Source organism: Neovison vison, chromosome 12 (genome assembly GCF_020171115.1).
Source record: "Neovison vison isolate M4711 chromosome 12, ASM_NN_V1, whole genome shotgun sequence".
Lineage (NCBI taxonomy): Eukaryota > Metazoa > Chordata > Mammalia > Carnivora > Mustelidae > Neogale > Neogale vison.
Genome location: NC_058102.1, coordinates 49,842,892 through 49,862,677, shown reverse-complemented (window position 1 = coordinate 49,862,677; position 19,786 = coordinate 49,842,892).

The window sequence follows — 19,786 nt, the reverse complement described above, 5'->3', positions numbered from 1 at the left end:
TTGGCATTCTGCCAGCTCTGATATCCATACCATTTCTATTGGACACAAAGGACAGAAACCTGAGTCATAGCCTGAGACACAGCAGAGATTTTGCATACATTACTGAAGTATAAGGAATTCTTATTCATTGTCTGGAAATAGGACTTGGCCTCTTCTTTTCTTGCTTGCTTCCTCTAAACAGCATGAAACATCACTCTGCCCTATTAAGCAGTGGCAATTTCACTCTAGGGGAGGCATTTCAGGAGTGAATGCTGTGATCTCTGAGATTTGCTTATCCCTTCTTTTAACTTTATAAAGTGGTTGGAACTTCCCCCAGGAGGAAGATACTGATTAACTATCAAATGTCATTATGGTTAATATGCTTGTTGAATCACATATAACAGAATCATCAACACTGACCACAAAGAAAAAAAAAAGGGATCATTACACCTTCAAGATTAAGAATTTATAAATCACCCAGCTGATGAGAACTGCATTCTTAAATGTATTATTCACTGTAGAGAACAGTCACAGATGAATTTTTGAATGAAATTATACCAAAGAGATTTGAGAAAATAATTGAGCGAGCTTAAAGACTCAATACTTTCTTCAATCCAGAAAGAACAGAGGCTCCTCTATCTTAGTGATTTTTTTTTTTTACTCCAATGATCTTTTAATCTTTTGGAAACTCACTAACTGAAATGTATAGAATGGAAATGTATTGAAGGAACTTCTTGGGAAAAATCCCCCCAAATATAGCAATATACCCATAGGAGAGCGATTGCATCTAACACAGAAAATGTTACAAAGATAATTCTACTGGGAGCTGTCTCTGAATCATCTTCATAAGACTAAAGAGAAATACATTCAGATTTGAATTCCCTTGCAAGGAAGTAGAAAATGTATGCCAAAATATTCAGAACTCTGAAAATAACACCTGAAAATTATTTATAATGAATAAAATTCAACTATCATGAGCACTGAATTAGAATTTCTGCTGAACGGAGAAATTTTTATTCTTTAAATCTAATTTTATAAGTAAAAGGCAATGGTTTATCCATGCAACAAGCTGGAGGAGTGGCAGGAGTGATAAAAGTTCTTGTCTATTTATTATAAAACTCATGTAGCCAATCCATTCTGGATTGTGTATTTTTAGCGTTTTGCTTTTCTAAAAAACTTTTTTGAAGAAAGATCCTTGGAAATAATTTTTTAAATGCATTTATTCTGTTCTGTTAGGATATGCAAAAGCTAAAATTTCCCCTTGAAATAAAACTCTCAAGCAAAACTACAGTGGTAAAACAAACAATTTTGACTTGACTGGAAAAAAAATCACATGTCTAGGGAACAAGGTAAATACTAAATAACCAAATATAAGCATCTCTTTTAAAATAATGATGATTTTTATTAACCCTGGCATAATATACTAGGCATTCTGCTCTGATATGGTGTCAGAAAACAGAGCCTGGGAATTTGAAATCTCTTGTTTTCTCATTGACGGCAAACTAATGTTGTAGATGACCCAATATGCCAGGATTATATATATTTTCACCTGTTTAAAATATATATATAATAAATTTATTTCTAAAGTATATATATAATATATATACTCATCTAATCTTATCAATAATTTTGCAAGATAAATACTATCACCATTTGCCAGAGGAAGAAACCAAGACTTGTGAAGTTCCAGAGTCACAGTCAATGCTAGAGCTAGAATTCAAACCCAACTGTGAATGATTCTAAAGCATGTTGCATTCTCCTGCTCAGAAAAGTCTTTATTTTATTAGCGTGCATCAGGTGAGGCCCCTGTAGAGGTAATCCTCCCCCAGAAACCTGTCGATCATCACCCTATTACCAGAAGCCCTTGAGATTGGCTTAAACCAATGAGTTTAAATTCCAACATTGTTACTGAAGTGTACTCAGGGTGAGGTCAAGTTTGCAAGGTCCCTGAGGCTGGGCTAGGGCAGAAGATATGTGCCAACCTGGCTTTGAGAAGACTCTCTGCATTCTGCTCCAATTTCTCTTACCCCTCTTTAAACATGGTGTGAGATAATGGAAAATATATATTTTTGCCTTTGCCCCAGTTTGCTGGCACAGTGCTCCTGAAACCCTTGTAATTTCCTGGATGATAGGATTGTCTTTTGTTTTAAAGAGGCTCCTGAATATCTCCTGGATGATGACTCATCACTAGAATGACCAAGCCATGATTAGCAGCTTGGAATTTTTTAACCACCCCCCTCCTCCAACTTCAGCCACATTCTCTTAAGAAAGGAAAAGTCCAGAAAATTGAGTTAATGACTGATCATGCCTCCATAAAGACCTCCATAAAATGATCATGCCTCCATGAAGCCTCCATAAAATCCCAAAAGTCTAGGAGTTGAGAGCTTCCAGGTGGGTAAATACATGATGCACACTGGAATTGTGATGTACCCCAACTCCATGGGGACAGAAACTCTTGGGCTCAGGACCCTCCCAGACCTCATTCTTGGTATTTCTTCATCTGGCTATTTATCTTTAATAAGCTGGTAAACAGGGGCGCCTGGGTGGCTCAGTGGGTTAGGGCCTCTGCCTTTGGCTCGGGTCATGATCCCGGGGTTCTGGGATCGAGCCCCGTGTCGGGCTCTCTGCTCCGCAGGGAACCTGCTTTCTCCCCTCTCTCTCTCTGCCTGCCTCTCTGCCTACTTGTGATTTCTCTCTCTGTCAAAAAAAAAAGCTGGTAAATGTGTTTCCCTGAGTTTATGGATGACTCTAGCAAATTAATCAAACCTGGGGGGGTGGTCATTGGAATACCCCACTTGTAGTCTGGTGGTCAGAAGCACAAGTGATCACCGGGGCTTTCAAGTGGGCATTTGAAGTGGGGATTAGAAGACCATCTTGTGGGTCTGAGCCTGTACCTTTGACACAATCCAAGTAGATTGTGTCAGAATTGAGTTGAATTGTAGGACAACCAGCAGCTTGTGCTGTGGGGGGGGGGAACCCACATGTTTGGTGACCAGAATGCCAGAAGTGAAGTGTTCTGTGTGAATTGTAAAGGGGACACACAGAAAAAAGAAACACAGTAGGGAAGAAGTTGGCTTCTCCTACAAAGAAGGTGGAAAACTGTAGGTTTTTCTTTATACCAGGTTCTTCATCAGTCATGAGAAGAATGTCCTCACTTGGTCCGGCCTCTCTCAACACTTGCCTCTTTTGCTTCCACTTCTTCTAGAACTAATGTGTGAAATTCAGGTAAGAGAGATTCCAAGATTCTTAAGTATTTTTTTATCTTTGGATTTTACAGTTTATGATGTGTCAAGAGGTAGTTTTCTTTGTGTTGCTTTGGATTTGCTGAAATTCTCGAGTTGCAGATTAATATTTTTAAGTTTTACAAAATGCACAAATATTTCTCCAAATATTGCTACTGCCACCTTCTCTTTGTTAGATCTTCTGGCCTACTCCTGCCTATCTCTTTTACTCTCTTTGTTATCTTTTTTAAAAATTGCTCTTTGTATTTAATTTTGCACATGTTCAATCGACTGGTCTTTTTGAGTTTGCAAATCTCATCTTTTGCTGTATGCAATAAGCTTATTAAAAAAAAAACTTTATGGATCTGTAATTCACTTGCCACAAAACTCATCCATTCAAAGATTAGCTAGGGAGAGAATGTCATTTGGGAAGAGTGTCCAGGATCAAGCCATGTTCATGGGCATAATTGGAGGCCTAGATCGGCAAGTGAGCCATGCCCAGTGACCCAACCCTGTTCTCACGTACAGAGTTGACATGGTTTTTGTGCCTTTCCTAGTACCTTTACCTTTATGGTCCACCAAATTTCTCCTTTCCAGACAATGCCTGCTTTACACTCTAAATTGATTCTTACACCTGCCTTTCGCTTCAACAAAAGGTATTTTCCCAGATCCTTTTCTACCAAGGAACGTAAATAACTAGGAAAGCTGATAACTGCTTGACATTTACATATACTGTGTTACTCTGCTCTGGAGTGTTGAGAACTCAACAGAAGATCCGTAGAGATGAAATAACGTAACATACATTTTCTTAACGAGAGGTTCTTGGACCATTTTCACTAGGAGTGAGTGTAAAAATGCAGATGCCTAGCTCTCATTCTTACCCTACTGAATTAGACCCTTTACTTTTATAAGCTCTCCAGTTGTTTCTTATGGACCCTAGAAACTGAAAATGAATGCCTTCCCCCATTAGTATGAATCTCAAATATCAGGAAGGACTTCAAGTCCAGAGCAGACTGGCACAATGTTCCGGCCAGTGTTTCCAAGTGTCTCAGTTGTGCCTTTTCAGTGACACTAAGGTACCCTGACCAATTTCAGCTTTAAGCAAAACCAACCTAGTTTTAAGTAGGAGAATATTTGTATAGAATGTACACAAAATCCAACTTGGTGTGGACTCCTGAGTGACAGATATGGAAACAAATGAAGATGGTCATGTTTATTTGAGAGGTAGAAGGAATCTGCAACACCAGACTTCTATTCTGGGCCAAAACAGATATGGAAAGAAGCTTGGAAGTGATTAATTTAAAATGACACAATCCATTCCGAGCCTGAGTCAAGAGCACTGATGCAGCGGCTAGAGGACATCATGCACTCGATGAGTAGAGTGGGAGCAAGGCTGCTGGCAGCTTTGGGCCTCCAAAGATTTTTCTGTGCCGCTCCTTCATGCTGCTCTTCACCCGCAGCCTGGAATTCCCTTAGGAGAAATGAAAATGAATCTTAGCATGACATAAGCACTATCTCCTGTTTTGCTGACCTCTAGTTAGATGTATCTAAAACATGTGTGAGGTGTGCTTGCCTGTAATTGGAAGGGCTTTTAAAAAGATAAGGCCTGAAAAAATGACTCTCATCAGCTCAGACGATCAGCCTTCCCTATTACTCGGCCTCTTTGCTTCCTGTGTCTTAAAGATGCAATTTCTGAACAGACAAAGCTGCTGCACTCGTTGATAAGCTAGTAGCTGAGAAATAATGGAAAGTTATTATTGGTATAACCTTTTTCATAATTTATTTTTAAAAATTGTGGTCGTTATAGTATAAACACTGAAACATTAAAAAAATAGAGAATGCTTTCAACCTCTTAGGAAAAAATAGGATAATATATTTATGACCCCAGGATAGGAAAGGATTTCAATGAGGCACAAAAAGCCTAACTGATAAAAGAAAAGCCTAATAAATTGGATCATATCAAAATTTAAAACTTCAGCATGATAAAAGACACAATAAACAAAGGTAAAGGCAAGTGACGGACTGGAGATGATGTTTGCAATACATAAAGCAAAAGTTTAGTATCCAGGATATATAAAAACAGCCTACAATTCAATAAGAAAAAGAAAAAGAATCCAGTAGAAAATGCACAAAAACTACTCACAGGCAATTCACAGAAGATGAAATGACCAATAAACATGAGAAAAAGAAAAAAACAGCTTAGATCCCCTGGCATTGAAGAAAATGAGATAAAATCCATAATATGTGATTTTTCATCTATCAAATTAGAAAAAATAAAAACATCTGAATAGATCACACGTGATTTTGTAATTATAAACTATAGAAATGAGCACAGTTAGTGTAAGCAGAAAAAGAATGTATTAAAGTAGCTGACAGTTACTGATTGTTCACTATATGCAAACATGATTCTAAATGACTTCTATTACTCATGAAATCCTCACAACAACTCTTTAAGGTAGGTACAATTACTTCACACCTATTATGAAACAGGAAGCAGGGACTCTGAGAGGTTCATTTACCTCATGTTCCACAGATCATCTAAAAAGAATGGCTTTTGCATAGGCAGTCTGTTTCCAAGGCCTACCCTGTTTGGAGATGCATTCAATTACCTATTTAAAAACTCAGAGTCTGAGGGAGGACCAGGAGTCATGACCCAGATCACACTGCTCTGGGCCACTGAAACTCCACGACTGTTTAGAAATCCTAATTACTGGGACGTCTGGGTGGCTCAGTTGGTTAAGCAGCTGCCTTCGGCTCAGGTCATGATCCCAGCGTCCTGGGATTGAGTCCCACATCAGGCTCCTTGCTTGGCAGGGAGCCTGCTTCTCCCTCTGCCTCTGCCTGCCATTCTGTCCTCCTGTGCTCGCTCTCTCTTCCTCTCTCTCTGACAAATAAATAAATAAAATCTTTAAAAAAAAAAAAAAAAGGGGCGCCTGGGTGGTCCAGTGGATTAGGCCGCTGCCTTCAGCTCAGGTCATGATCTCGGTGTTCTGGGATCGAGCCCCGCATTGGGCTCTCTGCTCAGCAGGGAGCCTGCTTCCCCCCCCCCCCGACTGCCTCTCTGCCTACTTGTGATCTCTCTCTCTATCAAATAAATAAATAAATAAATAATCTTTAAAAAAAAAAAAAAGAAAGAAAAGAAAGAAATCCTAATTACTGACCACTGTTCGTGTCACCAGTACCAGTACAGAATGTTGCTTCTAGAACCTCTGTTTCTGAGGAGTCTGGGAAAATGGATGTAGCTGCTTCCAATAAGAGTGACATTAAAAGGAAACAGATCCAAAATGGAGTCACTTACGCTAAACCCCAGCAACACTGATACCTAACCTGACTACAGTTTACACTTTACCTGGAAGTGGGGTTTCAAACCAATCAGTCTGGAATTTGCTGGCCAGTATTGTGAGGTAATCTACATGATAAGGCCTCCAGCCCTTCCTTCTAAGGGAAAGAGATTGTGCCTGAAACCATTTTTTTTCTTTTTGTTTGCTAATAATTTCCTTACCCCACCCCACCCCACCATTTTTGACTGTAAAAGCTTCTCATTTTGCACAACTCAGAACACGCTTCTAGTTGTTAGATGCTGCCTAATCATGAATAAAGCCAACTGGATCTTCAAATTTACTCAGTAGAGTAAATTTATTTACTGTCTTCTTTAACAGTGGATTCCAAGGAGCACCTATTTCCTGTTAAGTCCCTGGCTTTCCATTCCATTCCTGATCTGGTGTGGGTGAGTCTGAATGGCAAAGTCTAGGAAGGATGGAAAAGAGAGTATTGATGTCTATTGTGGGAGGTGGAGACTCGTGATTGGAGAGTCTCCAAATATAGAAGCATGTTCAGGGTGCTGGGTAGCCAAAAATTATGATACATGTTCACTACATTGACAATACCATCTGCTGGAGGGTATGTAGAGAAACAAGAATTCTGGGGTGGAGCTATAGTTTGTACAATTGGTATGGAGATCATTTTGGTAATTGTATATTATACCCACCTAACAGTATATTTTTTGGAGAGACTTCAGCACATGTGCACAAGAAGGCATGCAAAAGATGTCACATGCAGCAGTGCTTAAAATAGCAACGTATTAGAAATGTCCTAAGTTCTCATTAGTGAATAAGTGAATTGTGTGAGGAAATGAAATGCTACACAGCATTAAAAGTGAATGACCTATAGGTGCCTGGGTGGCTCAGTTGGTTAAGCCTCTGCCTTCAGCTAGGTCATAGTCCCGGGGTCCTGGGATCGAGCCCCACATCGGGCTCTCTGCTTGGCGGGAGGCCTGCTCCCCCCATCTCTCTGCCTGCCTCTCTGCCTACTTGTGATCTCTGTCTGTCAAATAAATAAATCTTAAAAAAAAAAAAAGATTATATAAATGTAGTATAAATGTAGTGAGTATAAAAACAGGGACTAAAGGATACACATCACATTCTTGATCAGTGAGGTAGAAGTTGACTCTGGAAAGGAAAAGTGGAGATTTGGAACTTGGGGAGGGGAAGGGAGAGACAAAGGGAATTTTAACTTCATTTGATATACTTTATTTCCTTTATCAATGTTTAAAATCTGAAACAAAAATGTGTTTTTTAAAAATATGTATATTTTGTATTTGACAGAGAGAGATCACAAGTAGGCAGAGAGGCAGGCAGGAAGCAGGCTCCCTGCTGAGCAGAGAGCCTCATGTGGGGCTCAATCTCAAGACCCTGAGATCATGACCTGAGCTGAAGGCAGAGGCTTAACCCCCTGAGCCACCTAAGCACACCTGAAACAAAAATGTTTAAAAGTTAATAGCACCTGTTAATTTTTCAGGGATGAATACATAGAGGTTGGTTTTTCCCCCCTCTATTTCTTAAAAGATTTTATTCATTCTGGAGACCTAGAGCAAGCAGGTGGGCTGCTGAGGGGAACCAGAGGGAGAATGACAAACAGACTCCACTCTGAGCACAGAGCCCCGTGTGAGGCTCCATCCAAGGACCCTGAGATCATGACCAAGAGTTAAACACTTAACCGACTAAGCCACACAGGTGCCCCATGTTTTTTCTATATTTTAATAACCTCCAAAAAAATGGGAAAATCATGGTTATTCAACTATATTATTTGAGTTTTGGGGTCCTACAAATCTAATCCATTTTTCCAGAAATTTTTTATTCTCTTTCATAGGCTTCTCTTTTGGACAAATAAAGGACACATCTTTATTAGTAATGCTGAAGCTATATAATTCATTTGATTAGCATTTCACTTTGATAACTACAGAGATTTGTACATTTTCCAGGTTATTTAATATTAAAGGTTCAGATATAATCTTTCTCAAGGGTATAAACTATATTTAACTCCTTTCTTTTTGTATAATCTGCCAAAAGTGATTTGTCTGCTGCCTTCTAGCTAATGAAGATAGAATCCATTTGGTAACAGAAACTAAAGCCATTTTTCTTTAATATGGAAAAAATACTTTCTGGAATTAGTTTTATTTCAATTGCAACAGCATCTAAATCAAACATTGTATCATTGAAGAGTCTATTTTAAACAGCAGAAAGTAGATATAATATTTTTTTCTAAAATATATATTCAGAATGTCCTTGAAGCTACAGCATTAAAGACAGATCTTGAGCTGTTTATCTCCTCCGTAGCTATTCTATTTTATTGACTAACTCCTTTGAAGAATGTGAGATTTTAGTATAATCAAAAGTCTCCAAATATAGAGAAATTTAGTCAATTGCTACTAGCTTTGGAACAGACAATATGTTATACATGCAATCACTTAAGTTCTTTCAGGAAACTCACAAATATCTGCTAGATCCAGCTTGAAGATTAACCTATTGATGACTTACAGGACCACAGAGATAGAGGAGAAAATCTAATCTTCCCAAGAGAGGCTCAGACTACCAAACTAATATCACCTTGATAACAGGAAGAGATTGCAGTTTTCATGGCTTAAACTTTCTGAGAAGAAAACACAAAGTGGCCTTATTTAGGACCTACTCAGATTTGCTAACAGAATTTTGTACAGAAGATTTGAAACATGTCTTCAAATGATATGAAAAGATTACATCAAAAGATGGAGAACAAGTGTTCTCCATTTCTGCTGTTGTCAGTTCTAGATTTAATTGTTTTAATTGATAATAGTAAGAATTTAAGTTGAACACTAAAAAACACATTGGGAGGAATGATAATGAAAAGCTGGGAACACAGATAAAGAGCTATTGGTTATACTAACTCTCTTCTGGAAGGTTTATAGAAACAAGATTGATAGTTATTATTTTGAGATGTCATGAGCCACAGAAAGGATAATTTAAAATGATCTTTGGCATAAAAAATGCATTGGAGGGGCACCTGGATGGCTCAGTGGGTTGAGCCTCTGCCTTCGGCTCACGTCATGATCTAGGGGTACTGGGATTGAGCCCTGCATCGGGTTCACTGCTCAGCATGGAGCCTGTTTCCCCATCTCTCTCTGCCTGCCTCTCTGCCTACTTGTGATCTCTCTCTCTCTCTCTCTCTGTGTCAAATAAATAAATAAAATCTTTTAAAAAATGCATTGAATTGGTAAACAGTGATTATCATTCCACTTATGATAACGGTGATGTTCTCCAATGATTACCTCTGGAGGATGAGAAGAGGTTGAAGGGAAGGTTATATAGGAGGCTTCTTCTATTCAATAATATTCTGTTTAAACCTGATGATAATACATAGGTGCTATTTATAATATTCTTTATGCATTTTTTCCTTTATGCATTTTTGTCTCAAATGTTTCATAATCAAGTTTAAAAGAAAGTTGGGTTTCAAGGTCCCGGAGAATCATGTGCTATTCTAGATGCCATACTTGAAGAGAGATTTAGACAAACCAGAGAGTAGTTAGAAGGTAATGACCCAAATAGTGATGAGAGCAGAGACCTGATATACGGAAAAGTTGAATGGACTGGGAAGGTTTAGCCAAATTGAGAAGACTTAGAGGTGGGAAGAGTAGGACTTGGCACAACAAGGAACCTGACAGATGATAAAAAATATTTGAGTAACAGCACTATGCAAAAAGGAATAGACGTGTTCTGTACAACAACAAGGAGTTAAAAACAACAACAGCGGCAGCAGCAACAACCGCAATAATATCATAGAACAGATTTAGTAGAATCCCAGTATACATTAGAGTTGTCTACAAATGGAGTGGCCCACATCTCCACATTGGTCATGTAAAACATGTCTTGGAGGACAACGTAAGATGATCATCATCATATTAAATGCAAGCAAAGTTGAACGACTCCAGAGTTTTCCAATATAATTAGGTTTTTTAAATGGTAAGTTATGTAAGTTTCTCATCTGATCAGTACCTTTCCTGGTGGCAAAACTATTCAGAGTTGGCCAGGCTAGTCATTTCCACAGTACTGAGGGTCTAGAAATATGAGTTACCCACGAGGTGCTAGGTGCCTGAGGACAAATGCAAAATCTGAAGGAATATGCTGGTCTAGCCAAATCAGATTATTCACAGGAGTTGATGTAGAATCAAACAGAAGCTGGGGAATAAAATTAGTTGAGTTGTTGATCCAAGTAGACGACATAAGACTAAGTCTAAAAAGTTCCATTTGTATTAGTCAATGAGCTCTTCTTGCTCATCTAATACTTAGACAGCTGACTCAAATTCATTTAAAGGGTTCATGATAGGAAGAAGTAACCATTCTGGAGAGAGAAGCTGAACTAATTCACTAAATCACTAAAAAAGTGGAATGACTTTATACAAGCAACCAATGTAGTATTTTATGGTATTTATGAGTCTTAACCTCAGCTCGAATCAAAGTACCCCAATTATCAGCTGTTTGACCTTGGGAACATTACTTTACTCATCTGGGCATTAACTGCCCTATCTGTAAAATAAAGATAGGTTATTTGAGAAAATGTATATAATCCATCTGCCTAGTGTCTGGTACATAGTAAGGTCTCAATAAATGGATTCAAAACTAAGGTAGGGCAAGAAGACATAATCAGCTTTATTTATTATTCTCAATACCAGGTAAATACTAGGTGTTTAACCAATATTTGTACAATAAATTAGCAAGGGGCATCTGGGAGGCTCAGTTGGTTAAGCATCGACTGTGGCTCAGATCATGATCTCAGGGTCCTGGGATCAAGCCCCGCATCAGGCTCCCTGAACAGTGAGGAGTCTACTTCTCCCTCTCTGCTCCTCCCCCCCAACTCGTGTATTCTCTCTCTCTCACCCTCTCTCAAATAAATAAAATCTTTTTTTAAAAAAGATTTTATTTATTTATTTGACAGAGAGAGATCACAAGTAGGGAGAGGCAGGCAGAGAAATAGGAAGGGAAGCAGGCCCCCTGCTGAGCAGAGAGCCCGATGTGAGACTCGATCCCAGGATCCTGAGATCATGACCTGGGCCGAAGGCAGCGGCTTAACCCACTGAGCCACCCACGCACCCCAAATAAATAAAATCTTAATGAAAATAACACAGAGAAGGCAGAGAGCTACAGATACACCCAGATATCTGAGCACCAAGAGATAGAAAATAAGCAAAATGACAATAGTGTTCTGTAAAGCCAGGGGTATCAGGTAGGGGAGGTAATGCAGGCAAAAAAAGTAACATTTTTATAGAAGGGTATCCCATCTATAGGATAGAGTGTGGCTAGGGGAAAAGCCTAAAGTTGAAAATGAAGAATGATGATGTTGTGGGAGTATTTGTGTTTGTGAGCAAGTCCAATGGTCCCATGACTCATGGCAGATATGGTAGGGAGAGAAATGCTGGAGGGTTTCAGATCAAGTGAGAGGTCACCAAACATCCTGGTGGACTGCATCATAAATTTTAAGTTGTTTTGATGTACTAGATATATTTGGTCTGGATGTAGGGGTTTACCAATACTCCATGGCCTAAGGACCATCCCAGTGTACAATAGGATCTTTGCCTCCTTAGTCACATTATCTTCACTGATTGCCCTGGGGTCAGAGGACTGACTGGCATTGGGTCTTTCTTCTGTCCCCTGATACTCTGGCTTTCATAGTGAAGTCAGGCAGGCGTATGTGTATAGCATGTAATGCAGATATAGCATAAAGTGTTCCATTTGAATTGGCATGAACTGGGTTTACAGGTGTGCCTCAGTTATTCATGTTTGTCTAGGAGCATCATTCAGGGTCCCTTAGAAGAAGGTGTGCACATTTCAAAAGTGGCCATGACCACTAACACCACTCGTTCTCACCCATAGTAATTGGCTCAGGCTGGGGTAAACGTCTAGAAGAATCATAGAGCAGAGGCCAGGAGAGCTTGGATCTGCTTCTGAAATGATATGCTTTCCTCCAAATAATGTTTGGTGTATGATGAAGGTAAAGAGTGAAAAACAAGAGTAGGTAAGATTTAAAACTGAGATGAATAAGATTTTAAATGACCCTGAGATCATGACCACCTCTAGGTACCAAGAAAACCCTTTTCCCCATGTAAAGAATTCCCAAGTATATTCAGGTTAGAGTGATGGTTTTCAAATTTGAGCACATACCAGGATCATCTGTAGGACTTGTTAAACACAGATTGGTAGGCCCTGCCCACCAGTTTTTGATTAAATAAGTCTGAGGTGGGGGCCTAAGAATGTGAATTTCTAACGGGTTCCTAAATGATGATGTTAGTGTGAGAATACACTTTTGACAACCATTGGATTCAAGAAATGAGAGCTAAATGACCAGGAAACCCTAGAAATCATGAATAACCAGAAAAAAAAAAAACTAGAGTTCTTGATTTTGTAGAGGACCCACATATTAAATTGGTATTCATGTTCTCTGGTATCATTGGATTCCAAATATGACCTAGCCACAGCACTAGACCAAGACTCCTTTGAAAGTCATATTCATGACTTTAGACCAAATATGACCTAATATGACCTAGCCACAACACTAAACCCACGGTTCTTTGAAAGTCATATTCATAAAGAAACCTTCTCATCCAGAAACTCATGGAGTATCCCTTTTATGACTCATTGGAAAGCAGGGCTGTCATAACAGCTCAATAGTATCACCAAATACATGAACTGGTTTAGATGTTCCTGCAAAACTCTCATCACTTATTCTTTCTGTTTTTCTCAAACCTGTAGATTCCATAAATTCTTCCTTTGTCAAGCCCAAGGTTTCACAGAACTGGTCTATAGTAGAGATTAGTAAGAATAATTACCTACCTCAAATGGTATTGTTAGGCATTAGTAATCCTAACAGAAGCCCAGTGCTTATAGAAGTTGAACTGAGGGACCACTATAAGAGTCCGTGCCTCAGAACTTGCAGAAGGTCTTCATTTTGAGCAATAAGAGTAAATCTGTCTGCTTTGCTGGAACCCAGGTGCTAGAACTAATGTTCTTACTGCACATTAGAACTCACTACACAAGAGCAGGTGCCCTGCGTCTTAGTTTGTACAAACTTAGACAATGTTAATGAATAGGGAGGAAGTGAAGTTGAGACTTAATAAAGGTATTACAAGGGCTGGTGGCAGAGTTTCAAGGTAAAGAAAAGGATGTACGGGGCCACAAGACATGGGTGTTTAGTTACTTATTTAACAAATATTTACATGCTAAACTCTTTTCTAGGAATTTAAAACACAGGAGCAAACAAGGCAAAGTTCCTGTCCTCAATTGACTAACATCTTTAAGCATGAGAGGGTAGAGATAAAGGAGAATTTTGGTAATGGATAAAGGACCCCATTAGTTTCCTGATATCTTGACAGGCTTTCCAGTACACAGCTCATGTTGGGGGATGGCATTTAGTAATGCACAGTAATAGCATTTAGTCAAGTCTTAGCTTCCTGGGTAAGGACATGATTCATGAAGCTACATAATATCCTTGAATCTATCAGTCTTCAACTAAATGAAAGAGGAAGCCACTTTTAAATCCATGAAACACAAAAATCTCATTTTCTAGAAGGGTTCACTGTGGATATGGAGAGTGGGTCTAGAGGGTTGGGCAGAGCCAGAAGAGCAAGTGAATGGTGCAAGGGGCACATATCATTGCTGTGTCCAACAGACCGAATGTATATCCAGCAAGAAAGATCAGAATTTGAACTAGAAATCAGGAATGGGCAGTAAAGTACCCAGTGGGGGTTGTATGATGAGGGACTATGAAAATAAATATTTATGCATAGGAGTGAATATGCTAGGATATGTTCTGGATGAATTCCAGAGACCAAAGATAATACCCAAGATTAGCTTTTATAAGCTTTTAGTGCGTTCTTACACGGGCAGGGAAGATTCCTTTAAATAGGTTGGAATGGAGCAAGTATTCTCTGCCATATACACTAGGAATAAAAGCAAACAGAACCAAGGCAGCAGAAAAGAAAATAGGGTTTAATTGCTGCATTTAGAAATAGAATGAATATGTATTTATTGAACAATTAATATGTGAAATAGGGTTCTCTAGAGAAACCGAAACCAAGAGGATGTGTACACACACACACAAAGGGATTTATTGACTCACACAATTATGGAAATGGGGAAGTCTCAAGATCTGCAGTCAGCAAGCTGGAGATCCAGGAGAGCCAATGGTTCAAGCCCAAAGGTTTGAGACCAGGAGAGCTGGTGGTATAACTCCAGTCCAAAGCCAACCAGCCTGAGATCCAAGAAAAACCAATGTTTCAGTTCAAGTCCAAAGGCGGGAGAAGACCAATTCGCCAGTTAGGTATGTAGGCAGGTTGAGTTCTGCCTTACTGCTGGGAGGGCCAGCCCTTTTCTTCTCTTCAGATCTTCACCTGATTGGATGAGGCCTATACACATTTAGGGAGAACAATCTGCTTTACTTGGTCTACCAGTTCACATATTAATCTCCTTTACAGACAGACCCAGAATAACATATCTCACAAATATCTAGGCACCCTGTGGCCCAGTCAAGTTGACACATAAGGTTAACCATCATATTATACTAGGATGATTTTGTGTCATTAAATCCTCCCAATATATAGACTCTTAGATTTACTACAATTTCTGTACTAGAGTAACACCAGGTATCATAAGAAATAGACAAAAATTTAAAATAGCTTAATACTATAGAATTTAGTTTCTCACTCATGTATGAATACAGGCAGAGTTCCTAATCAGCAGGCTGTTTTCCTTATTTGTGGTTCTGTTATCCTCTAAATCCTCATTGTTATTATCTGCATCTAGACAACAGAAGGGGAAAAGAAGGTACATCTACTTCTTAGAAGCCCTGGCCCAGAATGATCCTTATCATTTTCATAATTATTTCTTTGGGGATAACTAGTCATCTACCCATACTTTGATGTAAGAGGGACAGAGAAATGCTGTCCCTCTCTAGGACCAACTCCATGCTCCAAAAAGGGGAAGCTCAAACTTGTGTGCACCTAGATTTTGGCACAGTCTGTCCCTCTAGCACTAAATCTGCTGATGTTTCTTTGTAGCCAGAGGACATGGTTAGTCTTCCCCAAGGAAATTATGAATCAGTACCATGTACTCTGCAACAAGCTCAAACTCCATGATCTCTTGGTGATATATAGTCCTCTTCCCTAGGTCTAATAATGGTCTTCTTTTGGTCTGGCAATCTATAAACTGGAAAGGAAAATATGCAATGGTAGAGCGGGGGTGGAATACATTGCAACTGAAGTTCTCGTTTAGATAAAGAAAGAATGGGAAACACACAGCAATGTTAGACCCATAGCAGGTATATAATCCTACTGGGGAGGCAACTGTGAAGAGCTCCTACCTTGGAAATGGGGAAAGTTCCTTAATTAGATCTTAGGTCTACTCTCAAGAAACAGAGGCTTTCACCTTTGGCTCCTTTTCTTATGGAGGTTCTTCCCTGTTTATTATCCTCTATGCCCACATCTGAAATAAATATTGGGGAATGTGCCATCTTGGGAGTTGGGGAGTTGTCCAGATTTCCTAGTCTTCTTCCTGTCCATGCAATTCATGCCCATGGCATTCTTTTTTTTTTTTTTAAAGATTTTATTTATTTATTTGACAGAGATCACAAGTAGGCAGAGAGGCAGGCAGAGAGAGAGTGGGAAGCAGGCTCCCCGCTGAGCAGAGAGCCCGATGCGGGGCTCCATCCCAGGACCCTGGGATCATGACCTGAGCCAAAGGTAGAGGCTCAACCCACTGAGCCACCCAGGCGCCCCTGGCATTCATTTTTAAAGCTCAAATGGTCTTAGATTTGGTGGTAAGATTACCATTGCTTTCTTTTTTTCTTCTTTTTAAAAAATTTTATTTATTTATTTGAGAGAGAAAGAGAGCACAAGCAGGAGGAGGGGAAGAGGAAGAAGGAGAGGGAAAGGGAGAAGCAGACTCCCCACTGACCAAGGAGCCTGATGTGGGCCTTGATTCCAGGACCCAGAGACCATGGCCTGAGCCAAAGTCAGATGCTTAATCAACTGAGCCATAGGGTTACCATTTCTTTACATGAAAGTCAGCTATTGCTAAGTTTTGTTGTGGAAATAAGCAAAACCCAGTAACTATCAACAATAAAAATTTACTTTTTGCCGATATTGTCAACTCTAGTTTGACAGAATTTTGTTCTGTGTTACTTCTTTCTAGGATCCAGGTTAGGGGATCAGCTCTTATCTGGAATTAGCAGAATCATGTAATGATTCCTAAGGCATATGATAGAACATGCTGACTTTCATTATTTCTTTTTATATTCCAATGGCCAAAGTCTGATATTGATGAGATAGGGAAATGTATTTCTCCCTCAGGGAGGTACTGCCAGTCTTAAGGCAGTGGAAATAGCCATAAAATCTTATTAGATGGTGGGAACAATAATGCAATCTAGCAAGTCCCCCAGAAACGTTGTAGGCTTCAATCTATTTGCTTCCAGTTAGTTCCAAGTGTAACCACACCCAAGTTGTTTCCTGCATGTAGCTCTCAACTCTGTTTATTTCTTAACTCCTTTTTCCGGAAAACTTCCGGAATTTGATGAGATAATCTTGAGGCCTCTGAAGCCATAGGCTTAAGTAAGGGTCAGTACACTCAATGGTAGCTTTGCTGTAGAGTTAGTCACTATTAGACTGAGGAACTTTTGTCATTCGAGATCTATTTCCAATTTACTTCCTTTTAAGGTCTAGAAACATTCATTAACATTGGAAAGCCTTATATTTTATCTTTTACTTCTTGTTCTCTAATCAGACATTCTTTGCTGGAGCTCATAAGTTTCTTGCAATATCTTACCAAAGGTAGCAATCAAGCAACTAATGCAACTGTCAATTCACACTAAGATTCTGGCTTTTTCCAATCCTTTCCCTTCCCTGCCACCCACCCACACACTGAGAGCTGCAGACTCAGAAGGCACTTCGTCTTCTTTCCAAGCTATTGCAAATGACAGTTTTACCAAATGCTTTGTCACTTCATATCTCCATTATTCATCCTAGTATTAGGCATCTGTTTCCTCAGTGCCCACCACCTGCCCTTTAAGCTCATACCATACATTTTTAGGGTTTTGTTTTTGGGTTTGGGTTTTGGTTATGGTAACCTTGCACTTCAGTTTATCAGTTTTTGTTTGATAGGATGACGGGTGCTGCAACAAATAGATCCCCCTAAAAAATATATCAACTCAAACTAAATAGAAATTTATTTTTCATTTAAGTATTTCTCTCTCAAATCCAAAGTGGGTTTCTTATTAGGAGACTGTCTTCCGTGCAGGGATATAGGGATTTAAATTCCTTCAATATTGTGACTCCATAATCCTCTGGGACAGGAGTTAGCCAGTGGACCAAGTGTGAACTGCTGCCTGTGTTTGTAAATAAAATGTTATTGGAACACAGCCATGCCCATTCATTTCCATGTTGTCTATGGTTGCTTTCACATTGTAATGTTAGAGTTGAATAGTTGTCACAGAAATATTATGGCATGTAAAGCTCTGATTATTTACTATCTGGTCTTCAAGAGATATAGTTTGCTGACACCTGCCTTAAGATTTAATCACCATCACCCGGATCTAGCTGGGAGAAGGTATAGTGCTTCTTAAAGCCCTGGCCCAGAAGTGCCACCCAAATCTTGCTCTCATGACCACTCTCACATAGCCTCATAGCATAGTAAATGGGACTGAGAAATGTCCTCTCTGTCTGGCCAGTCCCTTTGCCACTTTCCAGCAACTCCATATGATGCAAAGGGGCATCAGAATTTTGGTAGACAGCTACCAAATAGACCACCATAATGCCCACCGTGTGGATTTTTAAAAATTAGGTATTTATAAGTTAGTAACTTGACTAATGTCTTTTAAAACCTGTTTTGAGGTACAATATCAAAATGGTTAACAATTCTGTCTCTAAAATCAGGAACACTTGGGTTTGAAGAGTAAATGCTCCATGAATATTATCAAATATTCTTGCATCCTGCCTCCATAGGACAGCAGAAGATTTTGCTAGACAAGTAAAAATTTCCCTCCCGATCTGTAACTTGAAAGCTGTGGAACACTGACCTAGGAGTCTTTGAGGTTTCTTCTAATGCAGAAATTCTTTCATCCCATATGTTTTACTTGAGCTCTACTGTGTACCTGGAAGTGAGGTAGTGAAGGGACAGAGATGAATAAGGCTGTGTTTCAGCTCTTGAGGAGCTAACAGTCTACGCAGGGAAACAGACATGGTATCAGTGCCTATCTTTAGTACTTGGGGGTGGAAATACTGAACCAGAAATGTCCACAGATATCTTAGAGCCCTGCTGACTCCTTGTCTGACAGCATTCCAGATGAACTCCTAAGCACCTAGACCCTGCTGGTTTATATCTTAATTCCTCCATCAGTTGGGTCTTTCCTTTGGAACATATTATTGGTCTTTAGCTCTTGACTCCCTCTTTGTTTATAGTCTTTGCCCTAGGAATCTGTCTTTTCCCATATTTTTATTTTCCATGCCTATTTTACCCCAATTTTCTTCCCCACCCCCCGCCAGCATTTGAAAGTGATTGACAATGGATGACTTACTCTAGAAAGTTTGTGAATACCTGAAATCCTTTTATTTTATTTTATTTTTTTTTTAAAGATTTTATTTATTTGTCAGAGAGAGAGAGGGAGAGAGAGCGAGCACAGGCAGACAGAATGGCAGGCAGAGGCAGAGGGAGAAGCAGGCTCCCTGCCGAGCAAGGAGCCCGATGTGGGACTCGATCCCAGGACGCTGGGATCATGACCTGAGCCGAAGGCAGCTGCTCAACCAGCTGAGCCACCCAGGCGTCCCCTGAAATCCTTTTAATTTCACTGGTCTTCTTCCCTTCAGTAGGCCATGGACCACAGTTTTGAAAACTGCTCTTTGGAACTCTGGGAAATCATGTATATGTTCTGTGGAATCTCAGTTTTTAGCAAAAGATTTTTAACTTTATGTTTTTGTTTCACTGATAAATTTAAAATTAAGCTTTATTCTGGCTTATCAAAATGCTAGCATCCTAACCAACTAATGCCTTGTAATTCTAATGCCTGAGCTTGTGTTTGTATTTATGACTGTGTTTGAATCAAATGGTATCAGAATGCTGACTTTCTGAAGGTTTCAAAGGCATAAAAATAGAGAGAAGTAGTGGAATTTGGTCACTGCATGGAATATGATGGTGTAGCCATGCAGAATTAAAAAAAAAAAACTATATTGTAGCATCTGGTGTCATGTTTATTTTATAAGTGGGTATATTGTTGAGATACTAACTAGGAAAATT